Source organism: Ursus americanus, chromosome 8 (assembly GCF_024610735.1).
Source record: "Ursus americanus isolate L20-20 chromosome 8, mUrsAme1.1.p, whole genome shotgun sequence".
Lineage (NCBI taxonomy): Eukaryota > Metazoa > Chordata > Mammalia > Carnivora > Ursidae > Ursus > Ursus americanus.
Genome location: NC_142134.1, coordinates 34,860,478 through 34,888,241, shown reverse-complemented (window position 1 = coordinate 34,888,241; position 27,764 = coordinate 34,860,478). Strand labels below are relative to the sequence as shown.

At 36.5% G+C, this 27,764-nt stretch overlaps 1 pseudogene; it reads right to left on the bottom strand.

Annotated features, from left to right (window-relative positions):
* Positions 1 to 17,921: 17,921 nt before the first annotated feature.
* The window catches only part of LOC123775914 (inositol polyphosphate 1-phosphatase pseudogene), a 47,096-nt pseudogene continuing 37,253 nt past the window's right edge, over positions 17,922 to 27,764 (bottom strand).

Genomic DNA, 27,764 nt, shown 5'->3' with positions numbered 1-27,764 from the left:
GCTAGTTTTTATTTTTTTCAATACTTTAAAGATGCCGCTGCACTGTCTTCTTGTTAGCATGAGTTCTGATAAGAAGTCTGCTGCAATGCTTTTCCTTATTTGCTTTGGATCTGTGTTCATGTTTGTCACTAGATTTCTTCAGAATTCCTTCTGCCACATTCTCTTCTTTTTCTGAGATTCTGATTATGGATATGCTAAACTTCTTGGTATTGTTTCCCATCTTTTGGATGATTTGTCTATTTATTTCACTCTCTTTCTCCTTTTGTATTTCAGTTTGATTAATTTCTATTGACTCATCTTCACAGTCACTGATTTCTCAGCTGTGTCAAGACTGTTGATGAATCTTTTGAAAGCATTTGTCATCTTTTTATCTCTAGCATTTTCATTAGAATATTTCTTGTAGTTTGCATCTCTCTGCTGAATTTTACACCTGATCTTGCATGTAAAATATCTTTCTATTAGAACTTATATTGACCATGGTTATTTTATTTGTTTTTTAATTTTTTAAATGATATTATTTATTTATTTGAGAAAGAAAGAGGGTGAGTAGAGAAGGGGCAGAGGGAGAAACAGATATCCTGCTGAATAGGAAGCCCAATGTGGGGCTAAATCCTTGGACCCTGGGATCATGACCTGAGCTGAAGGCAGATGCTTAACCTACTGAGCCACCCAGGCACATCTGACCATGGTTATTTTAAATTCCTAGTCTGATTGTTCCAATGTGTGTTACATTTTAGTTTAATTCTCATGATTGCTTTGTTTCTTCTGTTTTCTTTTTCTTTTCCTTTTCAGATTCTCTGCAATTTGTTGTTTTTGTTGTTAAAAGTTGAGCATGTTGTATAGCACCATAAATACAGAGTCAAATATTTGCTGTGGTTGAAGCCAAGTACACCTTTATTCCTTTTGGGTTTGTTAGCCCGGTAAGGGATTGATCTGAGTTTGGAATCTGTGTTTGCTATGGTTGGTTGGCCTCCATGCACCTGAAATCTCAAACCCTTCAGAAATTTATTTTATTTATGGAGTAGAATTATTTATCAGACTTTTCTCTTCAATATCTGTTCCACACTTGGCATTAGGTCTCCATGCCTTGGGTCTTCTCTTTGTACCTCTCCCCAGAAAAAAATCCATCTCCTGAAGTTCTTCTTATTATATTCTAGTATTAGTTTTATTTGATACTTGTCATTATGGTGCAGAGTAAGAGAATTTAGGTGTTCTATGATATTCTGATTAAGCCCCCTTTTTAGGTAGGCACTGCAAACCTAAGTCCATTCATATTAAATGTGATTATTTATGCCACTGGACTAAAATATATCATGTTGCTAGCTGACTTCTATTTGTTCTGTCTATTCTTTTCCTTTTTTTCCCCATTTCTTTCTTTTGCCTGGTTAATTGCCTTTTTTTTCATTTTTTTACATTTTATTTCCACTTTGGGATTATTATTTAAATTTTAGTCGTTGCCCTATGTATAAATCTTAATTAAATATAAGTCTATTCTCAGATATTTCACCATTTCATGTGTAGTGCAAAGATTTAAATAATCTATTTCCACTTCCCCTCTCCCATCTTTTTTATTATTTTTGTTGATAAAATTATTTTTATATCTGTCTTATACGTATAATATATTGCAACTATTTTTGCTTTAAACAGTGAGCTGTGAGAGCAATTAAAAATAAGAAAAATAGTTTATTTTTTCCTTTCCCAATACCCTTCTTTGTCTTCTTAAAAATCCAAGTTTCTATTGGTATGATATTTCTCTATTTGAAAATAGAACATATGGCAATGAATTCTTTCAGTTGTTTTTTGTTTGAGAAGGTCTTTATTTCCCCTTCAATTTTGTAAAATTCCTTGTAGATCCCATTCCGCTTCTCTTTTGGCGTGCATGGCTTCTCATTGTGAGTTTTATTTCAGTGTATTTACAGTGACCACCTTCAAGATTTGTGTCTTTGTTTTCAGAAGCTTCAACGTTATGTGTCAGATTTCTTTTTTGTTGTTGTTACTGTTAGGTTTGTATTTATCCTGCTTCTTCTCTGAGCTTCTTGGCTTTGTGGATTGGTATCTGTCATTGATTGTGAAAATTGCTCTATATTATTTCTTCAACATTTCTTTTGCCCAATTTTATCTCTTTTTTCCTCTGGGATTCCATGATTCAATTTAATGAAATCATGTGATATTGTTTCTCATATTTTAGATGCTCTTTTGTTTCTGTATTTTTTTTTTGTCATTTTCCTCTTTGTGTTTTCATTTTAGTAATTTCTCTTGATCTATATTTAAATTCATGGGTTATGTCTTCAGCTATGCCAACTTTATTCATTAGCCCATTGAATGTATTATTCATTTTGCTACGTGTTTTTCATTGCTCGAATTTCCACTTGATTCTTTTTCATTGTTTCTCTGTCTCTTCTGAAGTTACTCATCTGATTTTGCATGTTGCCCTACTTTTCTAATAAAGACTTTTCCTTGACTCTCAAGCATGTAATACTAGTATAATTTCAATTTATTGTACTAATTACAGCCAATCTTACAAAACACTATGATTTATGAACAACTATAGTCTTGTACTTTTATTAAATGGTCTAATAATTATTCCTCATATGATGCATATTCTGTATCTATATGCTTTTATTCCCATAAAATAATCTTCTTGGAATATTATTTTCTTCTTTAGGTAATATTCAGTGACCATCTGTTTCTGACTTCTTTGTGAACTCAATCCCTTGCACCGTTTTGGCCTGTGCTAAAGCATAAACTTCAGAAGAAATAATTTTCTATCCAGGGTATGTCATTGAACCACTTAAATCTTGCCTTCATATGCCTTAGAAGTTCAGTGTCTTCAGTAATTAGAATAATATGTGCATTTGATGATGGTGCTTATAATGGTACAGTTGAAAATGTTTATGGTGGTGTGAGACCTAAATATCTTTGCAGATATATCTGTTCATATAAACATGCTATATCAGAGTCTGGTGAGACTTGTTAATTCTTATTTATTTTCTTGAGACAGTTGATGCATTTAATGTCATACAGGCTGTGATAAAATTCCTAATTTTATTTAAATTTACAAATCAGTTTTATTGTTAACACTAAAGAGACACAAGAAAAGGAGAATATCTAGCATTTCTAGCTTTGCTAGTAGGAGAATAATCTGTGTCCTGACATTTAATTTTAATCTTGTGTGATATATAACCATGTCTTCTGTGAAATACTTTGACCTATGTGATTATATTTGTTTCAAATGCCAGTGAACGTTCCAGTCAATTAAACTGTATATTTGGGATGTAGAGATCTGTATATTGATTGTTACTGAAAAATTTAAAGCTATATGTGCTGAACTAAGAAGTTTCAAGGGCCAATTAAGTAAACATTTGAATGCTTTTATGATTGCTGAGGTTTTTTCAAGAAAGGGAAGAAAATGTCAACTTCTCAGGAAACATCTAGAAATAATTCCAATACCACATAATAAAACTGGAAATAGGATTAGCAACTTCCATTTTCATTGCACTAAAAGTCATTTAAAACAGTTTGTCATGTATTATTACATTAAACTTGATCATCTCAACAGCCATTAGATAAAAAATAATAATATACTTTATCGACCCATTGGTGTGTGTGTTGATTACTAAGTTCATTACATGTATTACCTCTTGAATACTTAATAAATATATAAGATAGGTACTGTCTTATCCTTAATTGGTGAGATAGACCAGTAGGTATTATGAGTGCACTTTTACAGCTGAAAAGCAGATTCAGAAATGCCAACATTTGTCAAAATTTTATAGCAAGCCACTAATTAAGCAAGATTTTGAATCCTGGTCTTTTAAAACAATTCAGTATTCTATTAGTAATTCTTCTGATTTGTAAAATTTATTCTTCAATAGAGAGTCCTGTGGAAGATAAAGTCAATTCTAATTCAAGAAATAATTTCAATAATACTATTTTAAAACAGCAATTGTAATTCAAACTGCATTTTATTCTTTTGACACAAAATTAAACATTACTTGAGAGACTGTGGTGAGAACACATCCTCCCAGTGGGCAGACATTTGGGCACATGACTTGGCTGCATTGTCAGGGGACTGGAAGAAAAGGAACAATATTTCAAGACCAGACACAGGAGGTTGGAGGAAGAAATTATGTATGGCTGTATAGGGGCGAGCATAGCGTTTAAAGATTTTTGAATCTCGTATCAATTCCTAATGAGGAGACTCAAACCAACCATTTGATAGGACGGCTCATTCAGTCATGATTTACAGCCTCAGCCTCCTCAGCTGGTTCCATGAACCAGCAAACCTGGAGGCAGAGATACAGGCAATGCAAGGTCCCAGTAACATTGACTCCCCTACTCTAAGGTTTATCTAGTCAATAACAAAGCTTAATGTTTATTCGACCAGAAGAGGTAAAAATTATTGCACCCTTAGTAGGGTAGCATCTCTCAGGGGGACAACTGATCTCCTGAGGCAAGTTATTTATATCAAACCTATTACTCTCTGAAGGGGCAGTTATTTTTCCTTAACCAAGTGGATGCACTTTATGGGTAAGGGCTCACCTTCCCTGCCAACACTGCTTTTGACAACACTTTGACCCAGAGACTCACAACTGTCTGACAACATGGAACCTGACACAGTAGCATCTAGAATTAAGAGACAGATTTTGGCAGGGAAGGTGCAAAAATGAGCACATGATCAAGGAACTGACTGATTCTTTCATGAATAACAGAGCATAGAACCTTTTCAACTGATAGAAAGTTAGAACATTGGGACCAGCGTGGGAATAATAATCTGTAATTGTGAGATACTGTTCTTCAAGATACATTATACACATGTAACTGTCATTATATGGTGCTATGATTCCAAGGGCTAGGATCCATAATTCCCAGAATCAAGGGGTGGGAATTTCTCATCATCACTCTCAGTAACATACCTGGTGATCTTCTCATCCCAGCAATTTTAGTCTCTGCATGATTCAGTGTTCTAGTCAACAGGGCCATAGTAACAACCCTTGTGGGTTATTTGTCAAATAAAAGGATTGCTATACTGGATATGATCATCAGCTGTGATTACAGTTAACTCTTGAGCAACACAGGTTTGAACTAAGCAGGTGTAATTTTACATAGATTATTTTTGATAAATATAGTACTGTACTATAAATGTATTTTGCTTATGATTTTCTTGATAACATTTTCTTTTCTCTAGCTTATTTCGTAAGAATACATTATGTAATAAATACAACAAACAAAATATGTGTTAATTGACTGTTTATGTTATCTGGAAGGCTTTGGTCATCAGTAGGCTATTAGTAGTTAAGTTTTGGGGAGTCAAAAGTTAAAAATGGACTTTTCTCTCCACTGGCATTTGGTGCCCCTAACCCCTACATTGTTCAAGGGCTAACTCTAAAAATCCAGCATAGCTGATACTCACAGGGGCTGGATAGATTATTGTTAGAATTCTTTGTATCTATTAGATAATCTCTTGGTGCTTCCAAAACTGCTTAGTAACAGTAAACAAATACAAGAGATAACTGCACCTTGATGTGGTGAAAATGAATCAGAGTTTTTGGTAACTCAGGAATAAAGTTCTGGGTCACCTCACTAAGCAAACCACAAAGAGTAACAGAATTATTAACCGGGGTATGGCAAATTTAGAAGGGGCAGTAGAGAGGATGGCAGTGAATTTTAATTATGACCTCAAGCCCAACTACAACAGCAAGGATTGTATTTTGTGCTACCAGTGTTCAGTTAGTCTTTCCTTTTTTCCTTTTTTTCTTTCAAGAATTTTAATTACCAACTTTAAGAATTAATGAGAGTTCAGAAGGGACTTAATTTGGGGCACAAGTAGATCTTGATAGTATAAATGGTGTATTGTTAGATACAATGTTCATATAGCACCCGTATCTCTCTGGCCTAACTTGAAGTTGCCTACAGAGAGTTCTCATATATACTGATATGCTGAAGCATTTTCAGGAAATGAGGACAAGAGACCAAATGTTACAACAAAAGATGTTCCTATTGCTCTTATCACTCAGAAAATTCCAAGAGATTTAGGAGCGGGGAGCTAGAAACTGGCTGGATGAAGTCAAATTACATGTGAGAAGTATATTTTGGTCATCTGAATGATCAAATGTATATTTTTGTAAATCACAGTGTGTTTGCATGTGTGCATGTATATGATTAAATCAGGAAAATATATGAATCTTTGTAGCAAATTCTAGATTTATATTTTATAGACAGTGTCAAGAATTTAGCTAAGCTACTCTATGGTATGGTTGTTTCCACATCCATTTCTTTTGGCCAGGTGGCCTGTGTGGCTCTTGAATTGACACTAACACCCCCTTATAAGCTCATGACCTAGAAAACAGCCTGCCGAGTGACAAGTCATGTAAGTCCCTGATACGACTTCCTAACAGCCCTTATGGCCAGAAGTTTCCCCTTCACCTCCCAAGGCATTCCCCTTGGGACTCCTTTCTTAAGAACCCCGTGGAGCTTACCAAAACACCACTGTTCTTGGTTTGAATTGACCAATCTGGCCTTAGCCTGGAATTCTAAAGCACTCCATCCATGAACCCTAAAAAAACCATGTGCCCCAAGTCCTGCCTCTCTCTTTGCACTTTACCTTGACTTTCCTGTGTGACCTCTCAATGAGTACCATAGACCTTGAGTAATAAACTCCATTTCAATTTTTCTGGCGGTCTGTTGTTGAACCATGCTTGTGTCACCATCTAGCACTCTGTGCTCTACTTAGCAAAAGTTAATTTGACAAAGTCATAACAGACATAACAGAATGAATTTTGTATCTCATTATACTCCCTTAACTAATAATAGGCAAAGAGAAAAAATATGCTACAAAACAGTAGTAACTTTAAGGAATATTATTAATTTGTATTTTTGCCTTGAGATTTACCTTTATTTATTTCTCTTTTATCACACACACAGTGATATTTTTCTTGTGCTTTATTGATTATCTATAAATTGCCACAACTGCTTTGGAAAGTAAGAAAATCTAAATAAAAAAGCTTTTTGCCCTCTAAATAGTAATATTTCTTATTTACTCTTCCTGGAATAACTATTACAGAAGGATAAGATTGAAAATTTAAATATGTCATTTATGCAAGAATATTATTAATCCATGGACTTTTCCATATAACTTCTGGGGAATTAACTTATTGAAGTATGAAATGAGTTCATCTTGTAAAATTCATAAATTTATTGAAAACATGGTCTTTATTTTAAAACTGAGCTTACTATAAATTAGTCATTGTAGTTAGTATTCTGTCACAGATAACATAATATTTTTATTTAAGCTTCTGTCAGATTCACTCAAACCATCTTAGAAGTAAATTTAATTCCTGCCAATAGGAAACACAGTGAAATCTATTAACCATGATTCACAAAGGCTGGAAAAGAGGTTTTGGAAGGCATATTTTGCTGATCTCAATTTGTTTCATTTTTATCTTCCTCTGAGTCTCTTACACCTGTATGACTTTTCTAAAGAATTTCCAATATTATAGCTTTAATTATTGTTAGAGGAAGGGGAAGAAATCCTGCGTATGATATGGCCAAATTGAGACACATGTCACTGGGAAATAGAAGATACAGAAAAAAGAGAAGAAAATCAAAGAAAATATCATCTTATTGAAACAATAAAGAGTCTCAAATATTTTTAATAATTTTCAAGGGCCTAATCAGAATTGACTTTTAAAAATACCATTCCCTAAAAGCTTTGATTCTGTAAGGTTTCCTGTGGAATTTGTATTTAAGCGATCAATCCCTAGCTTTAGCATGGCTGAGTTAGAATAGTGCCTGGTACACAGTAAGTGTGCAGTAGGTATTGGTTAAAAGAAGGGAATAGATGGTATCGAAAATAAAATTTGTATTCAAAATGTTTTTCTTTTCTTTTTTTTAAGTTTATTTGTTTATGTATCTGACAGAGAGAGACAGCACATAGGCAGGGGGAGTGGCAAGCAGAGGGAGAGGGAGAAATAGGCTTCCTGCTGAGCAAGGAGCCTGATGCGGGACTTGATCCCAGGACTCTGGGATCATGAGCTAAGCAGAAGGCAAACACTTAACCACCTGAGCCACTCAGGTACCCCTCAAAATGTTTTTCTATGAAATTTTCAAATCGTTTCCATAAGGAGCATTTTATACGGAAGAATATTTGGGTAAAAAGTTTTATTTACTATCACCTAACACTAGGTAAATAAGAAGGAATTTGTCAGCCTTTTGCTTTATTTACAATAACTGAAACGTTTTTAGGCGATAAGGATTTTAAAAGGGAAAAGCAAAAGTTAACAACACTATCATTCCATTCCTTAAGAGCTTTCAATATAAGTAGCATTCAGGGATGGGGAGTCAGAAAGGAAGGAGACAAGTGAAGGATCGATGCTGTTTCATGCTATGTGGAGTGGTGTTTAGGAATACAACTCTTTCACTAAGGCAAAAAGAAGTTCCCAGGCCCACTAGGCTATGAATGTCAGGAAATAGCAATAAAACAAAAACAAACAAACAAAAAAACAAAAAAACCAGGATAGAGTGAGCCACAATGGTTGAAGATAAGGGATCATTAGGCATTCAGCCTTAAGCATGTTTAAACTCTCTATTATAAAATTTATAGTGATTAAAACATGGATATTTGCCTTTGTTGGCAAAAGTGATCCCCATAGAACAAGGAATCACTTGTCATTCTATATAAACTAGTTAGTTCTCAAAAAAGAAAAAAAATCCTCCTCTGGCCCATCTAACGTAACCAACACTTCTTAGTTTGACTCTAGTACCTCTCCTACCAAATAACACATTGTATGCTGCCTAGATGACAATATTTATTCTGTCCAAATATAGATACTTTATAATTTTCCAGGTAAAGCAAGAGTCTAGGATGTTATGGTGCAATTTTATAAACAGTTCCCTCAATTTCTAAACTCAATGGTGATGTTTTGGACACTCCACACTGGTAATTTTTTTTTTTCCAATTTCTCTTTGCTCCAGTATGTTCTTTTCAGGAAATATTTTTCTTCTTATTAGTTTCATTTATCAAGGAATAAAAGATACTGGATATTTATTACATTCCACTCCATTTTTTTTTAACAAAACCTACTTCTTTAAAAAGCAGATCCCGTAGGCAACTATAACACTGTAACTTTTAGAATGCAGACAGCAACCTTGTTTTTACTACATCTTCCCCATATCCTTTAATACTTTAAATTCTGAGGATAGACTTCTTCCATGAAAGACAGAGGTTGAAATGTAAAGTCCACTGGGATAAAAGAAACAACTTTAGGTATCCTTACATTCCCCAAAATGTGATTAAAGTATGTTTCATCACAATTATTTAATATTTATTAAAAATTAATCTACCTTAGGGGTGCCTGGGTGGCTCAGTTGGTTAAGCACCTGACTCTTGATTTCAGCTCTGGTCATGATCTCAGGGTTGTGAGTTGGGCTCTGTGCTGGGGGCGGAGCCTGCTTGAGATTCTCTCTCTCCCTATCCCTTTGCCCTCCCTGCCCAATTAATCTACCTTAAATTTTTTTTTAAGATCTTATTTATTTATTTGACAGAGAAAGAGAGAGAGACAGCCAGTGAGAGAGGAGAGAGGGAACACAAGCAGGGGGAGTGGGAGAGGAAGAAGCAGGCTCCCAGCAGAGAAGCCCGATGGGGGGCTCGATCCCAGAACACCGGGATCACGCCCTGAGCCAAAGGCAGACGCTTAACGACTGTGCCACCCAGGCGCCCCAATCTACCTTAAATTTTAAGAGTACTTTGCATCCATTCTTTATTTGTCCAAGTTTCCTTCCACTTCAAAAGTTGTGAGTTGCAAAAATGTGTTTGCTGGCTTCTTCTCTATGCAACCTCTTAATTTTGGAAAACCTCAGGGCTCAGTCCTAAATCTTTTACTCTTCTTTCTTATATTTTCACTTCCATGAGATTTCATCTGGACACATTGCTTTAAAACATACATATTTGCAAAAGATTTCCAAGTTTATATTTCTAGCCCTGATTTGTAAACGGAACGTCATTTTGATATAACCAACAACCCACTGGAAATTTCAACAATGGTACATATCACCATTTTTGGGGAATTGGAAACATGGTTTCATTTATCCCCAGAATTTAAAATTATACTTCAAATAGTATTTCAAGCTCAGTGTCTCTGAAATGGCAGTCCTACCTCAGTGCTATGGATCTGCTGGGTGTGGTGAATAAATACCAACATAAATTAAAATAAAAACAAAAACAAAAGACCAAAGTTATCTAAATGTCACCTAAATTACTTTCTAAAGCTCTTTCAAAAAACACTTAAGTGTGGGGTTTTGTATTCATGTTATAGGACCAGGGCATTGGCTGCATCCTGCTAGAGTCAACCATAACTGGGGATTGAAGGGTGACCCAGGGCTGCTTCTCAGCTCTGTTAAGTCACAGAACAGACCCCTTCCCCCCCAAGAAGACCAAGTCTGAAGCAGAAGCTGCTGCTGTGCTAAACCTGGCCAGGGAATCTCTTTCCATCAAACCCTAACAGGGTGTGAGCCAGAGGCCTGCACTGCTGTGCTCGTTGGGATGGGTACATGGGCAGGAGTGTGTGTAAGAGGTGATCATGGGCAGGCACGCGTGTGCAGGCATCTCCTCGTGCGTGTGTGGGTGTGGGTGGGGCACATGGCATCCTGCAGTGTTTCCAGTCCTGACATGCCTGTCCCTCCTACCACTGCCATTCTTAGTGCAACTTTGATGGGAAACAGTTGGGTTCAGCATGTTTTTAAGAGGAGAGGGGAGATGGTAGGGATGGGGGAGGTGAGTGGGCCACAGTGTGTTGCGACCAGGTGCTAAATGACCAAATACACATCCCCCTGCCTTTCCACGACAGACCTCCTCATCTGTCTGGTTGAACTGCTGGTGACTGGTATTTCGCAATGATGCCCACTGCTAAATTTTCTGTTCAGACTCCAATTTAAATGGTTATTTTCATATAAACCTGTGGTATGTGAAATTTGCAAGTGGACTTGATTTAGAGGGAAAAAAAGCCCCCCCCCCCCACTATTAAGACTTTTACACAAGGGTGAACCTTCACATGGCCAAAGGAGGTCAAAAGATAGGAAATTCTAATTATAAAATAAATAAGTTCTGGGGATTTAATGTACAGCCTGGTGACTATAGTTAATAATACTGTATTATCTATTTGAAAGTTGCTAAGAGAGTAGATCTTAAAAGTTCTCATCACAAGAAAAAAATTTGTAACTATATATGGTGACAGATGTTAACTAGACTTATTTTGGTGATCATTTCATAATATATACAATTATTGAATCATTATGTGGTATACCTGAAACCAATATAATGTTAAAAATAATGTTATGTGTTGGGGGCACCTGGGTGGCTCAGTCATTAAGCATCTGCCTGTGGCTCAGATCATGATCCCAGCATCCTGGGATCGAGCCCCGCGTTGGGCTCCCTGCTCAGCAGGGAGTCTGTTTCTTCCTCTCCCTCTGCCCCTCTTCTCTGCTTGTGCTCCCTCTCTCACTTGCTCTCTCTCAAGTAAATAAATAAAATCTTTAAAAAAGTAATATTATATGTCAATTATAACTCAATAAAAAAAGAATTCCACACATCTATTCAATTGTGGCATGTCATTCAATTATTGACTAGCATTATTATAAACACATAATGAAAAAAATGCTACTCAGTAGAGAAAGGTGAATGCTGGTTATCAATAGGACGAAACTATATATTTTTTTCTTTCTTTTCATCTTCCTAAAGATCATATTTGGGTCAGTAAGGCTCTGTCTCTTGTTTACTATTTTGGAGCTTGTGCTTCTTGGCCTGGGGAGATGGTGGAGGATCTGGAAGCACGAATCTCCCTCTTCCAATTACTCTCCAACTTCAGAGAGCACCAAAAGACACAAGGAATTGATTCCCAGTGGTGGAAACAAAAGAGCAGTTCTGAGAAGCAGGTGAGAAGGACACTAATGTCCCTCTTCTTGATCCTGATGTCCCAGTCTGGATGACCTCCCACAGCAGGTCCCTCTACCTCTGGGAAATACAACTCCCACATGTTACAAAATAGAAAACCAGATTCCAGCCAAGATGTGTTCTGATCACTGCTCTCAACCCATCTCCCAATCCCCATCCCCATCAATTTGATATTCCTTCCAATGAACCAGGACCAGAATGCTCAGTCAGTTGTACCTCCTGCCCTTTCATTTAAATCTCTCCCCACTTAGATCAAATATCAAGTCCTGCTTGATTTTTCAATTCTCAGGATTATAAATACCTGGCCCACCTCTGAAGGCAACCCTATGATTGGATCTTCTTACAAACATCTAGTGACTGGGGATTTTTCTTCCATGAAAAATAGGAGGCTGTTGAAGCATCTCTAAGGACCATGGTGTGCAGTGCTATCCAAAGAGTTTCCTTGGAGAACTCCTGCTTGTGCCTTCTCACCAGAATCCTTTGGTGTCAGTGTCACGATTTTCACAGGTTTGGTTCCAAAGTCAGCCAGTAGAAGCTTCCATAATATTGGGCCTCTCCCTTGTCCTGTACAATAAATACTGAATACTGTTGTTGGCATTCCTGTTGCTGAATACAATCCTCCTTCTTGTCCTGGTGACTGTACTTACTCTTTTCTGTTCCATTCTCTGCACCCCCAACTTTGAAGTCCTGTAACCTATGAATACCCCAGCCTTGCAGCATATGTCATATTTAGACTGGTTTTCCATGCATATGTAATACAATGTCCTTTAATATACAGATTTGATTTATTCAAACACCTACCCACATTCTTTAAAAAGGTGACTGTGAATTCAGAGGCTTTTGTCCCTGGGCTACTGACAGCTCTGATTTCTGTTCAGTTCTCATTCTCCATTTGGTGCACTGCAGCTGCCCCATTGTCTCCAGCACAACAGCAACTCATAGGTGGGGCCAAGTCCCTACTTTTTAAGCTCATACCTCTCAATATCAAACAGAAAAGACAGTTGACTACTGGGTATTTACCCCAAAGATACAGATGTAGTGAAGAGAAGGACCATATGCACCCCAATGTTCATAGCAGCTCTGTCCACAATAGCTAAATCGTGGAAGGAGCTGAGATGCCCTTCAACAGATGACTGGATTAAGAAGTTGTGGTCCATATATACAATGGAATATTATTCAGCTATCAAAAAGAACGATTTCTCAACATTTGCTGCAACATGGACAGCACTGGAGGAGATAATGCTAAGTGAAATAAGTCAAGCAGAGAAAGACAATTATCATATGGTTTCTCTCATCTATGGAACATAAGAACTACGAAGATCTGTAGGAGAAGAAAGGGATAAAGAAAGGGGGGTAATCAGAAGGGGGAATGAAGCATGAGAGACTATGGACTCTGAGAAACAAACTGAGGGCTTCAGAGGGGAGGGGGGTGGGGGAATGGGATAGACTGGTGATGGGTAGTAAGGAGGGCATGTATTGCATGGTGCACTGGGTGTTATACGCAACTAATGAATCATCGAACTTTACATCAAAAACCAGGCATGTACTGTATGGTGACTAACATAATATAATAAAAAAATACTAAAAAAAAAAAAAAAGAAAAGACAGTTGAGTTTTACTGCTGGTTCAGGGGTAACAGGAAGGTTAGTATACATCATAGTGTAATTCAGCAGTTAACTGGAAGCTAAATACCGGGCTTCTTTTTTCTTGACTCTATCATTTCAAGAGTGTTCTAGCCTCCCACCTTTCTGCAGAAACATCTCCTTCCTGAGTTCTTCCTTGCCCTCAAATTCTCAACAAAGAGCAGTTGCCTAGTTTTGTTTTCTCCTTCTGAACCCCAAATTATCTCAGAGTAAATTAGGGAGGCTCGTTCTTAAGGACAGGTGTTTGGTTCCCCGAGAAATACTTTGGCAACAACCAGGAAATTAATAATTTTTCTTTCTGCTAGACAAGTGTTTCATAAAGAATCCCTTATCTACTGTTACCAGAGCTCAGCCAAGTGACCAAGGATGGAAAAAAGCAAATGTCGTCTTTCAGAATTACTCCTTGATAGTGTCCATTTTAAACAGCTTTTTGAGATATATTTCACATTCCATATAATTTGCCCATTTAAAGCACACAATTCAATGGCTTTTAGTATAGTCACAGAGTTGTGCATCGATTAACACAAACAATTTTAGAATATTTTCATCAACTTGAAAAGAAACTCTACAACCCTTAGTTTTTACCCTGAAGTCGTATGTCCCCCAAAACATAAGCAACCACTAATGTACTTTCTGTCTCTGTAGATTTTCCTGGTCTGGACTTGTCATATAAATAGAATCATACAGTATGTGGTCTTTGGAGTGACTTCTTCCACTCAGCATATTGTTTTTGAAGTTTATTCATGTTGTGGCATGTATCAGTACTTCCTTCCTTTTTATGGTTTAATATTATTTCATTTGTATGGCTTATCACATTTTGTTTATTCATTTTTCAGTTGTTGGACATCTGGTGGATTGTTTCCACTTTTTGGCTATTATGAGTAATGGTGTTATGAACATTTCTGTATTAGTTTTTGTGTGAATGCATGTCTTCAGTTCTCTTGAGTAAATACTTAGGAATTGAAATGCTGAGGCATATGGTAACTCTTTGTTTGACTTCTTAAGGAATTGCCAAACTGGTTTCCATAGCAGCTGTACTATAGTACATTCCCAGGAGCAATGTATGAGTGGGTTCCAATTTATCCACATCCTTGCTAACACTTGGTATTTTCTGCATTTTTGTTTTTTGTTTTTGTTTTTTTCATTGGTTGGATTTTTTCCCCATATAATGGTTTTGGCATGTTGAAAATTAATTGCTTGTCAGTCTGGCATTATTCTGGACCACTGATCTATGTGTTTATTCTTATGCCAGTACCACATGTTTTGAGGACTATAGCTTAGTAATAAGGCTTGTAATTGGTAAGTGTGAGTCCTCTTATTTTGTTCTTTTTCAAGATTGTTTGATTATTTGGGGCTCCCTGAAATTCCATATGAACAAAATTGTGACTTAGGGAGCCTCAATATTTTCAGTAAGGAAGGAAGTTCATCTCTGGGAAATGGCAGAATAGAAGACATAAGGACCTTAAAGAGACATAAGATCATATGTCTGCTAATCAATACATAGGTAGACATAAAGACACATATGTACTCACACCAAAAACGAGCATGACAAACATCAGTAAGTGCTAAAAGCACTTCTTCCTAATTGGTCCATATTCATTCTCATATTCTCAGTATAGCATTCTAATTTGAAAAGAAAATGCATTTATTAGTTCTATAATTTAAACATCTAAAAATAGTTATTCTGTAGGATTTTTTATCACAACCCCTAAAGCAGAGATCACAGGAGCCTCCTGTCCAAGTCATTTAATCTGACATTCAGTAACTACTTACTGAGCATATTATGAGAAAGGTAATATTTAAGAGTCAGACACAGAATTTAAAAATCGCATTCATAAGAAAAGGAATAGAGTGGGAAGAATAAAAAACAAAGTGCCTCAGAAACACAAGATCAAAAACCCTTTAAAGGGAAATAAATAATTCCCTGAAACTGGCACGCATATTATATGTTGAAAGCCTCCATAGATGTTCCTTGGGACAGGAAAATGGTTGCTGTTCTTCAAGTGGGCACCAAAGGCAAAGTATCTATGCTTTTGAATCTTAATCTCTCCCACTTAGAAAACTTAACTTTTTACCCATTCTCCTGATCCTATCAGATTGTTCACAATGTCCTCAGGACAGCTATAGCTTCTTCTTCTTCTTCTTTTTTTTTTTTTAAGATTTTATTTATTTATTTGACAGAGAGAGAGACAGCCAGCGAGAGAGGGAACACAAGCAGGGGGAGTGGGAGAGGAAGAAGCAGGCTCATAGCAGAGGAGCCTGATATGGGGCTCTATCCCAGAACGCCGGGATCACGCCCTGAGACCAAGGCAGATGCTTAACGACTAAGCCACCCAGGCGCCCCAAAGGACAGCTATAGCTTCTGCTCCACTCTACAGACATTGTTCTGGCAGCCTGGTTTTGACTTGCTCAGGTCGTAGGGGCTCCAGCACCAGCAGCAGCAGAATCTGCTCCTTTGCACCATCTTAGATGACAGTCACTCATAGCAGATCATCCAGAGTTGGCTAAGAGCATTCCACAGCCCACAGACCTCCTGGGAGTTGAACCACCTAAGACACTGATGGGAAGTCTCAAATCTGGGGAAGACCATCTGATTTTACGTTCTTTCCCATAGCTCTTAGAACCCTTATCTGCACTAGGTGAGTGTGTCCCGTGCTCTGAGAATGGGCTTTCTCTACCTGGCCTCTGTCTCCTGTGCCTGGGAAGAGAGAGCGGGAAATCAGGGTGGCAGTGTTACCAAACTCAAGTTAGCTGGTCTGTTGATCAAAAGACCATTACTCGGGACACCTGGGTGGCTCAGTTGTTAAGCGTCTGCCTTTGGCTCTGGTCATGATCCCAAGATCCTGGGATCGAGTCCCTCATCAGGCTCCTTGCTCAGTGGGGAGTCTGCTTCTTCCTCTGCCTGCCACTCCCCCTGCTTGTGCTTTCTCTCTCTCTGACAAATAAACAAATAAAATATTTATTTAAAAAAAAAGACCATTACTCAAGAGATGAGTTTTTGATTAGAAAGGAATTTGAGTTTTATTCAGGAGGCTGGCAACCTGGGGAGGAGGTGGACTCTTGTCCAAAAGCCAGCTCTGAGGTTTCTGACTGGCCCAGGGTTTTTTAAAGAGGACCAGGGTAGTAAATCAGCAAAGGGAATGCAGTGGCCTGCAAAATTTCTAGATCGTGTGCAGACCTGATGGTCAAGCCACAAACATTATCTCAGGGCTCAGGGCTTGTGCAAGGGGGTCTGGTGCTTGTTTCATTATGTGTAGGAGTACTCTGTTCTTTCTGCGAGGGAGGGCAAGTTCTACAGATACACAAAAGAAGGTCAGTAAAATCATATATGCAACCAAAAAAAAGCATTTTGCTACAAATTGCTAGGCTAATCATAAAGCCAAGGTGGCTTCAGATTTGCTGGCTTCTGTGGCCTGGGAAAGTTCTGGTCCTTCACTCCTCAAGGCCAGTGGTCTGCAAATCTCAAAGAAAGGAAATTCATTCTCTTATAGAACAAGGAACTTGGGTCAGAAAGTAAGAAGTGTGTGCCAAGTTTGTTAGTGCCTCTTAGCTTTGCTCTACCAGGTGCTCTACCAGGTATGGTCCCACCCTCCCATTACCCTGGCCAAACCCAAGGGCTCCTCTATCCCCTCTAGGTTTCCCCATGACAAAGCTGTCTTTGAAAGACAGAAATGTGGGAAATAGTTTCACACTCTCGTTTATAAGTATATGAACCCCAAAGATACAGACGTAGTGAAGAGGAGGGCCATATGCACCCCAATGTTCATAGCAGCTCCGTCCACAATAGCTAAATCGTGGAAGGAGCCGAGATGCCCTTCAACAGATGACTGGATTAAGAACTTGTGGTCCATATATACAATGGAATATTACTCAGCTATCGGAAAAAACGAATTCTCAACATTTGCTGCAACATGGACGGCACTGGAGGAGATAATGCTAAGTGAAATAAGTCAAGCAGAGAAAGACAATTATCATATGATTTCTCTTATCTATGGAATATAAGAACTAGGATGATCGGTAGGGGAAGAAAGGGATAAAGGGGGGGTAATCAGAGGGGGGAATGAAACATGAGAGACTATGGACTATGAGAAACAAACTGAGGGCCTCAGAGGGGAGGGGGGTGGGGGAATGGGATAGACCGGTGATGGGTAGTAAGGAGGGCACGTATTGCATGGTGCACTGGGTGTTTTACGCAACTAATGAATCATCGAACTTTACATCGGAAACCGGGGATGTACTGTATGGTGACTAACATAATTTAATAAAAAATCATTAAAAAAAAAAAAGAAAAGATTACTGAAAAAAAAAAAGTATATGAGTACATGGTTTATCTATGTATATGTACCTGCACATGCTAGATTTTGGATGAGGAGGCCCCAGAACGACTCTCTAGATGTTTCCTCAATCTGTATGCAATTAATCCTCCCTTGCTGGCCCTGCAATTTACTCCAGTTGTGCTTTTCCTCTACATGTGGTGCGCCAACTGTGGTAAGTCAAGCCCTGTTTCTGGATTTGTTTCCTAGAATTCTTTTAAATCTCATTGCCCCGCCCACGGCCCTGAGGATAGCTTGAGTAGCACAAGAGTCCCACTTGAATGTGGTATCTTCTAAAAAGATGTAAACGTCCAAAGACTCTTGTAAGCATCCTGGGCCCCGTTGAATATGTTATCTCCACATACCCCTGAGGATTTGACTTTGATAGGTTTCATTTTCACTTGTACAGTTTTGTTACAAGTACATGCTGCAAACTCGTGGGTGAATTCCACCTCAGAACTGGTGTTTTCAATCAGTTGGTTCTGTGTTTCATTGCTCTTTCATTTAGAGATAAGGGCCGAAATGAACAGATATTGGTCCCCATGTAAGAAGGGCCCCAGTAGCACTGTCCTTTCCAACTGACAGTGTTTAAGTGTTGTGTACAAAACGTTAGTTGATGACCCCCCTCAGGGGCATATCTGACACATACGACTCAATATCATAGATAGACACCAGTTAAAATGGTGACATGCTGATGTCCACAGGGGAAGTTTCCTTGAATGGATTTAATGTCAGCAGGACCATTTATACCCAAATTTCCAAAATGTCCTGTAGAATGTTGAACTCTACAGAATGCAGAGTTGGGTTAGTAAAGGTGATATCCTGATGCACAACCTTAGCTGATGCTTCAGAGGCCAAATTGTTACCACTAAGGACTTTGCAAAGAAGCTCTACCATGTCTTTCTCTGTTGGACATAGTCTCAAAATAACCTTTCTTTCTAAACCATTAGTAAACTCATTGGATTCTTTTCCAAAAAAAATTTTTTGTAAGCCTGGAATCTTCCCCATATTCTATTTCATAACTTCCTGTACTAATACATCAGCAGGATCTTGATATCAACTGTGAACTTCTTATTCCCCTTTCTTTTCTTCTATCGACACCTGGAAGAAGGTGCCTGCATGCCCAGGTAATGGCAGCTTTCTCAGAGGCATGGAGCAGCTCATGTCTAACATTTTTGAACCTTGCTTTTCAGTTGAGGCTGCTGATGGGATTGGTATCCCTGGGCCTTCAAAGTTCTGGAGGATAGAAATTCAAGACCAAGGTGTCAGGGGGCTTTATTTCTCTTGAAGAGTCTCTCCTTGGCTTGCAGATGGTCACCTTCTTGCTGTGTTCTCACATGGCCTTTCCTCTGTGTATAACTTGTCTTGTTTTGTTCTTTGCTTTTCTATTTCAATTACAAAGGCAAGTTTCCAGCCCAAACACAGAAATAAGTCATAGAAAAATAAGAAAGGAAAAATCTGTAGTTGTATAATAAAACCCTGGGAGTTTAGGCTCAGTGTGTATGTTGTAGAGGATGGAGGACAGACAGATGACTGGCCATCAAAGATAAGGTAGGGTTATTGGAGGTACTGAAGTTGTCCTTACTAATGAAAGAACGCAATGATCTTGTTGTTTTCATAATGTCTATAAACATTCTAAAAAGTAAATTTTATATATATACAAAATTTGTGTACAAAAAATTAAATATATATAATATTTAAATTTAAAGTTTTTGTAATGCTTCCAAATCTTACGAGTTTGGAGCATAATGAACTCAAAAAAAGGTGACTAAAAATGGACAACATGTTGCCTTTTAAATCATCACTATTCTTTTTGTTCATATGTTTTTGAATTAAGGAAATGAATAAAAATAATGCTACATAAAGAAATCTAGACCATGAAGAACTAGAATCAAAAGAATCATGGCTCCATATTCCATTAACACGTTTCCTGGCTTTCCATAAGAACCTTGTAACCTGTTGAAACATATCATAAAACAAAATCAAAGAAATATATAGATTGTTAATATCAGTTCCTTAAGGTAACGACTACATTCAACTTCTCTATAAATAAGAGATTACTGGGCTGGGGGATTTTGAGTTTTATCTACCAGGTAAACAAAATTCTGGAGTACTTGGAATCTCCTTATATAGCATTGAGCCAGAATGGATCAAATTGATTTTTGTGGTTTTTTTTGGTCAAGTTTGTACGAAATTGATATATGTTGCAAAATTATGTCAAAATAATTAAAGTCAGTCTATTGGCTTTAAACAAGCTATAAATTTTAAAGGAATGTTCTTTAGGTTTATCTGAATTAATATATTTTTCCTTAGCAATAAACTGTATTTTTAGCTAGTATGATATTATGAATTTATAAATTAATATATTACTAACATATCAATAATTGTTTAGCCAGTAGTTTATTTTTTTTAAGATTTTATTTATTTGTCAGAGAGAGAGAGTGGGAGAAATAGCTAGAGCAGCAGACAGAGGGAGGTGCAGTCTCCCTGCTGAACAAGGAGCCCAATGTGGGACTTGATTCCAGGACCATGGGATCATGACCTGAGCTGAAAGGAGACATTTAACCAACTGAGCCACCCAGGCATCCCTTGACCAATAGTTCAAAAGGGAAAGGATAATTTTCTGAAATGTAACACTATAAAATACCTAAGAAAATATATACGTGTTATCAAATTTCTTCATTTGGCATTTTCTTGGGTTATTGTGAGTTTAACAGTTTGTGGTTTTTCCCTATTATTTTCCAATGATCTTTCTTACTCTTTTCTTGAACCTCACAGGAGACTCCTGTTTTACGACATTGTATAATGAACTTAATTTCAGATAGTTACAATGTCCCTAGTATTTGGTAGATAGAATTATTTTGCAATATTAAAAATAATACCCAAGAGATATTCCAGGTAATCAAATTATTTAAAATATACTTATACTAGTTTAATTTTAGCATTTCATAACAGATGCAGAAATCAAAGAAAATCTTATTTGTACATTATGTATATTTTGATCTCGAAGTTGTAAATAAAAGAACAGGGAATTAATTGTCATGATAATCAATTTTGTAACAATTCTCTCATTTCAAAAGAGATTGTAATAGTAAATAAGCAGATTGAAATGTAAAAGAAAATGTATTTTTTCATTAAATGTAAGTAAAGTTAAAGTAATAAAAAAGTTGTACCTTAATGTGATAAATGCTAAACATCATCTAGGAAGATAAGTCTGGAGATAAATTGTATATTCTAAGTTTTGATCAAGATGGGGCGCCTGGATGGCTCAGCTGTCTGCCTTCGGCTCAGGTCATGATCCGAGGGGCCTGGGACCGAGCCCTGCATCAGGCTCCCTGCTCAGCGGGAAGCCTGCTTCTCCCTCCCACACTCCCCTGGCTTGTGTTCCCTCTCTTGCTGTCTCTCTCTGTCAAATAAATAATAAATAAAATCTTAAAAAAAAAAAAAAGAATCTGCTAACTGACTTAGAAATACCCAGCACCATGCCTAAAGAAATAGAAAAATATATTTTTTAAAAACCCTACCATACTTGTAATTCTTATCTTTTAAAACGTATTAAGGAGAAACTAGGCAAATTGGAAAGTATGGTCTATGCATAAAATTAAATATTCTAATCTAATTTGGTGTGCTTTCCTAAAGAAATCTATAAAATGTTAAATATATCATTAAAATAATTGAAATCACACTTACCGATACTGACCAAACGCTAAGAACTTAACTCCTGCAAAAGTAGCAGTATGTATCATTTGAAACATTTTTAAAAACACCTCCCTAATATTCCTAATTACAGAAAGTTGATAAGGAAACAAAGGCCAATTAAATAAATCAATTAAATTACAACAAATTTGACTCGATGGGATTTAAGTTGAAGTTTCAAAATGAATACTGTCCCTTTGGCATTATATGAGAAAATTTCAGACATTTAAATGGCCATTGAATAAGGTTAGTGCAACTATAATCAACTTTATTTCTTTCCGGCTAGGTATCCTGACCAAAAAAATATTTTTGCTTTTAATTTTTTAGAAAGCTTAGAAATCATATAGTCATATATATGATCACTAAACATTTGATGAGGGAATATGGATCATTAGATTTCTCTAAATAAATAAAATTAATATATTACTTTGTCATTCTTTCTTTTTCTTTTTTTTTAAAGATTTTATTTATTTATTTGACAGAGTGAGAGACAGCCAATGAGAGAGGGAACACAAGCAGGGAGAGTGGGAGAGGAAGAAGCAGGATCCCAGCGGAGGAGCCTGATGTGGGGCTCGATCCCAGAATGCCAGGATCACGCCCTGAGCCAAAGGCAGACGCTTAACGACTGAGCCACCCAGGTGCCCCTCTCTGTTTTCTTATAACTTCAAAAGACAGTTAAAATACACAACACAGAGGAGAGGAAATAAAAGAGTATTATGCAAAGAATTATGTAACAACATTTGATTAAGCCATATTATTATAAAATTCATGAATGCATATTCATTTAGACCCAACAGAAATGGCTAAAGTCAGTTTAAATTAAGTGTTATCACTTAATAGCTATTAAGTGATACTGGGAAATAGTGTTACTGTAATAAAAAGGGTCATAAAACAAACTGTACATTAAGAAATTTAACTTGAGCAAATTAGATACAACTGAAATGTAGAAATAGTAACTCTATTTTATTACTATTTCATACGAAAAATATGAACTGCCAGTGTTATTGATATGTTTGGGAGAATATTAATCTTCCTAGTGCAAAGGAACACAATATGACTCAAAGGACACTGGAAAATCATATTTTTGAGAGTTAAATTTCATTGGATAATAAAAGGCTTTGAATAACACCCCTTAGTAAGGCAAAAAGGAAACAAAAAATCATTTCAAAGGTGACTTGAAATACTCCATTAAAAGCTTGAAAAATAGAAAGACAACTATCATATGGTTTCACTTATATGTGGAACATAAGGAATAGTATGGAAGACATTAGGAGAAGGAAGGGAGAAATGAAGGGGGGAAATCAGAGGGGGAGATGAACCATGAGAGACTATGGACTATGCGAAACAAACACAGGGTTTCAGAGGGAATGGGTTAGCCTGGTGATGGGTATTAAGGAGGGCACGTATTGCATGGAGCACTGGGTGTTACACACAAACAATGGATCATGGAACATTACATCAAAAACTAATCATGTGTTGTATGGTGACTAATATAACATAATAAAATAAAATAAAATAATTTAAAAAAATTAAAAAATAAATAAAAGTGCGTGTGTAATGAGGAAAAAAAAAGCTTGAAAAATAATTTCTGCATATGAGTGATTCATACATTGAAATAGTATGGGAAACGGGTAGGTGTGTTTTTTAGAGAATAGGGCAGTAACGTAAATCTGACTTGGGTGAGGTTAGCAAATTCAGGATAATTAAAGACTAATAGTAAATAATGTGTGCATTTCTGTCACAACTACCATTTATTAATTCCTCAAATACTTGAGTATCTACTGTGGTGTCTAAATGGGTGTCTCTTGATCTGGTGGGGTGGGGGGCACCACTGATCAGGCGGAAGCTGGTGGCACAGAGGTGAAAGAATTCCCCCGAAGCAGAACAAAGGAGACAGAAGTATTGTCTGTATTCAGCCAGGTGGTTGCTGGGGCCCTTTCTACATTCCATTGCTCAAGCCTGTTTGCCTAAAAGCAGCCTCTACATCTGCTTTGTTCCAGAAATGTATTATGTGTTGGAGATACAATGAAGAAACAGCAATCCCCTTGCCCCAGATTTGCTTACAGAAAAGAGAAATACAATATACTGATTGATATTGTACTGACATTGGGAAATGTTTTGGTGAAATAGCTACCTGTAAATATTATACTTGAATAGCTCTCTTGGGTAGTTAAATGATAATAATTAATAAGGCTAAAAATACAGAATTTTCTATGTATCATGGGGGCCATTTGCAGTGTAGGCTTCTAGAAACGTAAATGACTTGGAAACTGTAGTTACTCTATATCCCATTAAAAGAAGTATTTGTACATCCTTAAAAAAAAATGCTAGCTCTCCAATGGTGCAGGAGTGAGAAGATACTTCAAATAATAACAACAATAACAATAACTCAATCATTAAAGATTCTTTAGAAGGGTCATTCTTAAACTATTTGATCTTAGGAACTCCTTACAATCTTAGAAAGTATTGAGGGTCCAAAGAATTTTTTTTAAGATTTGTGTATTTATTTGAGAAAGAGAGAGCACCTGCACACTGGTGGGGGTTGGGGCAGAGGGAGAGAATCTTAAGCAGAATTACCACTGAGCCTGGAGCCCTATGCAAGTCTCCATCTCATGACTCATGAGATCACAGCCTGAGCCAAAACCAAGAGTTGGACATTTAACCGACTGAGCCACGCAGGTAGCTTGAGTGTCCAAAGAATTTTTATTCATATGTTAGATCGATTAAAGTTCATATTAGAAGTTAACTCTGAAAAAATTATCATTTCCCTTAAAATAATAATAACCCATTGTATAAATAACATAGTTTATTAAAATAATTATACTTTCCAAAACAAAAAAATAGTGAAAAGAGTGGCATTGTTTTTCATTTTAGCAAATTTCTTAAATAAAATGTCCTAAATTTCCAGCTGGCTTAAAGAAAGCAGCAGAATTTTTATATCTTGCATTCAGTCTGTGCTAATTGCACTCAGCCCTTAGCCTTTTGAAAAATCCACAGTTCACACATGAGGAAATGTGAGTGAAAAAGAATTATCGTGACACTAGTTTTGACCTCTGAAGTCCCTGAAAGTTTCTCTAGAATTCAATTTCAGAGTCATTAGTATATAATATCCCATAATAATACTATGAAAGGGAACATTGACTCTCAGTAGATTGGTTAACTATATTGTGGCCTTGATAGAGACAGAAAAGAAGACTATATTTAGAACTAGTCAATACCAGTGGATACCTTTGACTACCTCATGCTACTTGTCACTATAATCCCAGAATTCCATGCTTAATATTGACAAGTATTTCCTTTATGGTCTGAAGCAAGAGCATTATTCATTACCTCATCCAGAATCCTCTTCAGGAACCTTCCCTACACTGATGGACATGGTTAAATATAATTTGATTCCCACACTATAGCTTATTTGCTTCTTATAGAGGTAATTACGATTATAAGGACAGGATTTGAGGCTTAGCAAAATGACTAACTGAACTATAAATCTTACAGCTCTTAGTATATAGTAAGTAAGGATTTCGCAAAAAGCATTCTCTAACATATACTCTCCAAAAAGCAATTTTGCAGTAAACCCCCCACAGCACCATTTACTTATTAATGAAAGATGAAATAAATCATTCTTAAAACTCTTGACTCTCATTTTCATGGAACTGTTTGTAAAAATTATGAGGCATATTGGTATATAATATAGTTATTTATCATTTAGTTATTTTTCAACCATGCTAATTAATGATTAGGTTTCTTAATAAATTTTGAGTGGATATTGTTTCAGCATTATTTGTTTTTATTTTTATTTTATATGCCTACTAGGTTCTACCAGTATAAGTTAACTTCATTAAGTATATCATTAAACTAGCAAAAGCTCAATCTGTTGACCAAGGCTAAAAACTCAAGAATGAAGCAGAATTTGCTACTATACCAACTGTAATAAATTAAAATATTTAGCTAACCAAGTACAATTGCTGTTTACATTTTGATAAAAGTATTTTGCAATCATGTGAATCAGAAAGATATTTGACATCTCTGGACTGGTAGAAGTTGAATATTTGAGACAAATTATTCTTAGAAACAATAATATGAATAAAAACTTAATATATGGGGACAATTAAGCCTATTTTAAATAATTTCATTAATAATATAAAATCACTTCTGTTCATTTCTTTCCTACTACATCATTAAATATTATTGAGTTAGGTCCTGACATTTTATTCAGAATTATGTTTCTGGCATTTAAGTATTCAGCTCTAAATGTTAAGGATGTCAATTATATAAGCATCCATCTTTTTCACTATGGTCTCCCATCAAACATTAATAGTAGAAGCGTTAATTCATTTCAAGTAGTCTCAAATATCTGCCCTGAAGAGAGTCTGCACTCTACAAGTGCTCTGACAACCTCTAGTAAGTAATTACTCTTAAAAATATCTCAGTAAATTCAACTCACTCCTAGAGGCATTTTAAATTATATGTCGTTAAAATGTAATGCTTTCTCAAATGACAAGGTCATGCCAAAAAAGAAAACTACACTCTATTTTTATGAGACATACCCACTCCAATAAAAATATTACAACTTACACTTCAAATCAGGAAAGATAAGTCATGCTACGTTGAAAGACACGTAGTAATCAAGGTAAATTGTTATAAACACAAACAATAAATCAATACTGTGAGAATATCACTCTATATGAGAAAATGGTCCATTTGTGTGAAGAGTAGGATACTGCACAATTTTTATAATTTGAGACAAAAATGTATTCACAAAACAGGATGTTAAGCTGTCTCTACTTAACATTCCCTCCTGACACTTTAACTCTTTCCTTCTTCTTTTTGGATGAAATTTTCCAAAGTGAATAAGGAAAGGGTTAAGGTATAATCAGGGAGAGATAGGAGGCTCCTGACTCCCATGAGGAGGCTGGTGCAGGGGGCTATGTGACCAGGCTCACAGAAATCCCAAAAGTGGAGAAATGCTGAGGTTTACAAACCCAGTGATAAGGGAACAAACCAGACCACCTGCCCCCGGATGTGAAGGAGTATATTTTTTTTGGCAGCTACATTGTAGTCACAGAAAATGACCAGACCTCAAAGAAATAAGCTATTAAAGATGTTATTTATCAATAGATCTTGCTCAAACCAAGCTGGCACAAGAATTTCAAGGCCACAAGCTTCTGGTCAGTCCTCAGTAAAAGACTGCCAGTAAAAGACCACAGTGGCAACCCATTCAGGGCCCCTCTCACTCTAGAGAGCTTTTTTCTTTCCTTTCTGCTCTCACCTTCACTTGATAAACTTTCACTTTGCTTCACCCTTTTTGTGTCTGCGAGATTCATTCGACTCTGTGAGACAAGAACCCTGTAGTCCTGCAACAAATGTATGAAAACTGGAAATTACATGAAATTTCACCTTCATGTTTAAATGAGTGTAAAAATGAAGCGATGGCAGAGCGCCTGGGTGACTCAGTTGGTTAAGCATCTGCCTTCGGCTCAGGTCATGATCCCAGGAGCCTGCTTCTCCCTCTCCCTCTGCCTACCCCTGCTTGTACTCTCTCTCTGTCAAATAAATAAATAACATCTTCAGGAAAAAAAAGAAGAGATGCCTTACAAGGCAAACTGGTCATCTATTATATACTTTTACTGCTCATGGCACAAGAATAAATATACAATGATCTGGAAAAAATGTAAATACAAAACCCAAAAAGAGTTATAGGAAAAAGTAACCTAATTTTATTCTTACCGTATAGGATAGAAACATTTTTCTTAATAAAACTACTTTGATAATCCGACAATAATTATGGATGAAATTTTCTACATTGTGACAGTCTGGATATTGATAAAATAGAATCTATTTTATCATCTCCCTCAATTTAGTCCACTAAGAAAACTAAATGTAATCGTGTCTATAGAAGCTACAACTTATAATAATGATTTACTTATATAAGAAGTTGACTTTGGATTTATATACATGTAATAGTAAAATAAGATATTCAGCTTCTGATCTATAGTATATATGAAGAAAAAATATATACAAAATTATTTTTTAACAGAGATGACTTTTAAAAAATGTTTATATACTATCAAGTGTTGCTTGAGTAAACCTCTTCTAGTATCTCTTTTACAATTAAATATTCTTAATAAATATGAAATAAAGAAAAAAAGGTCTCACACAAATGCT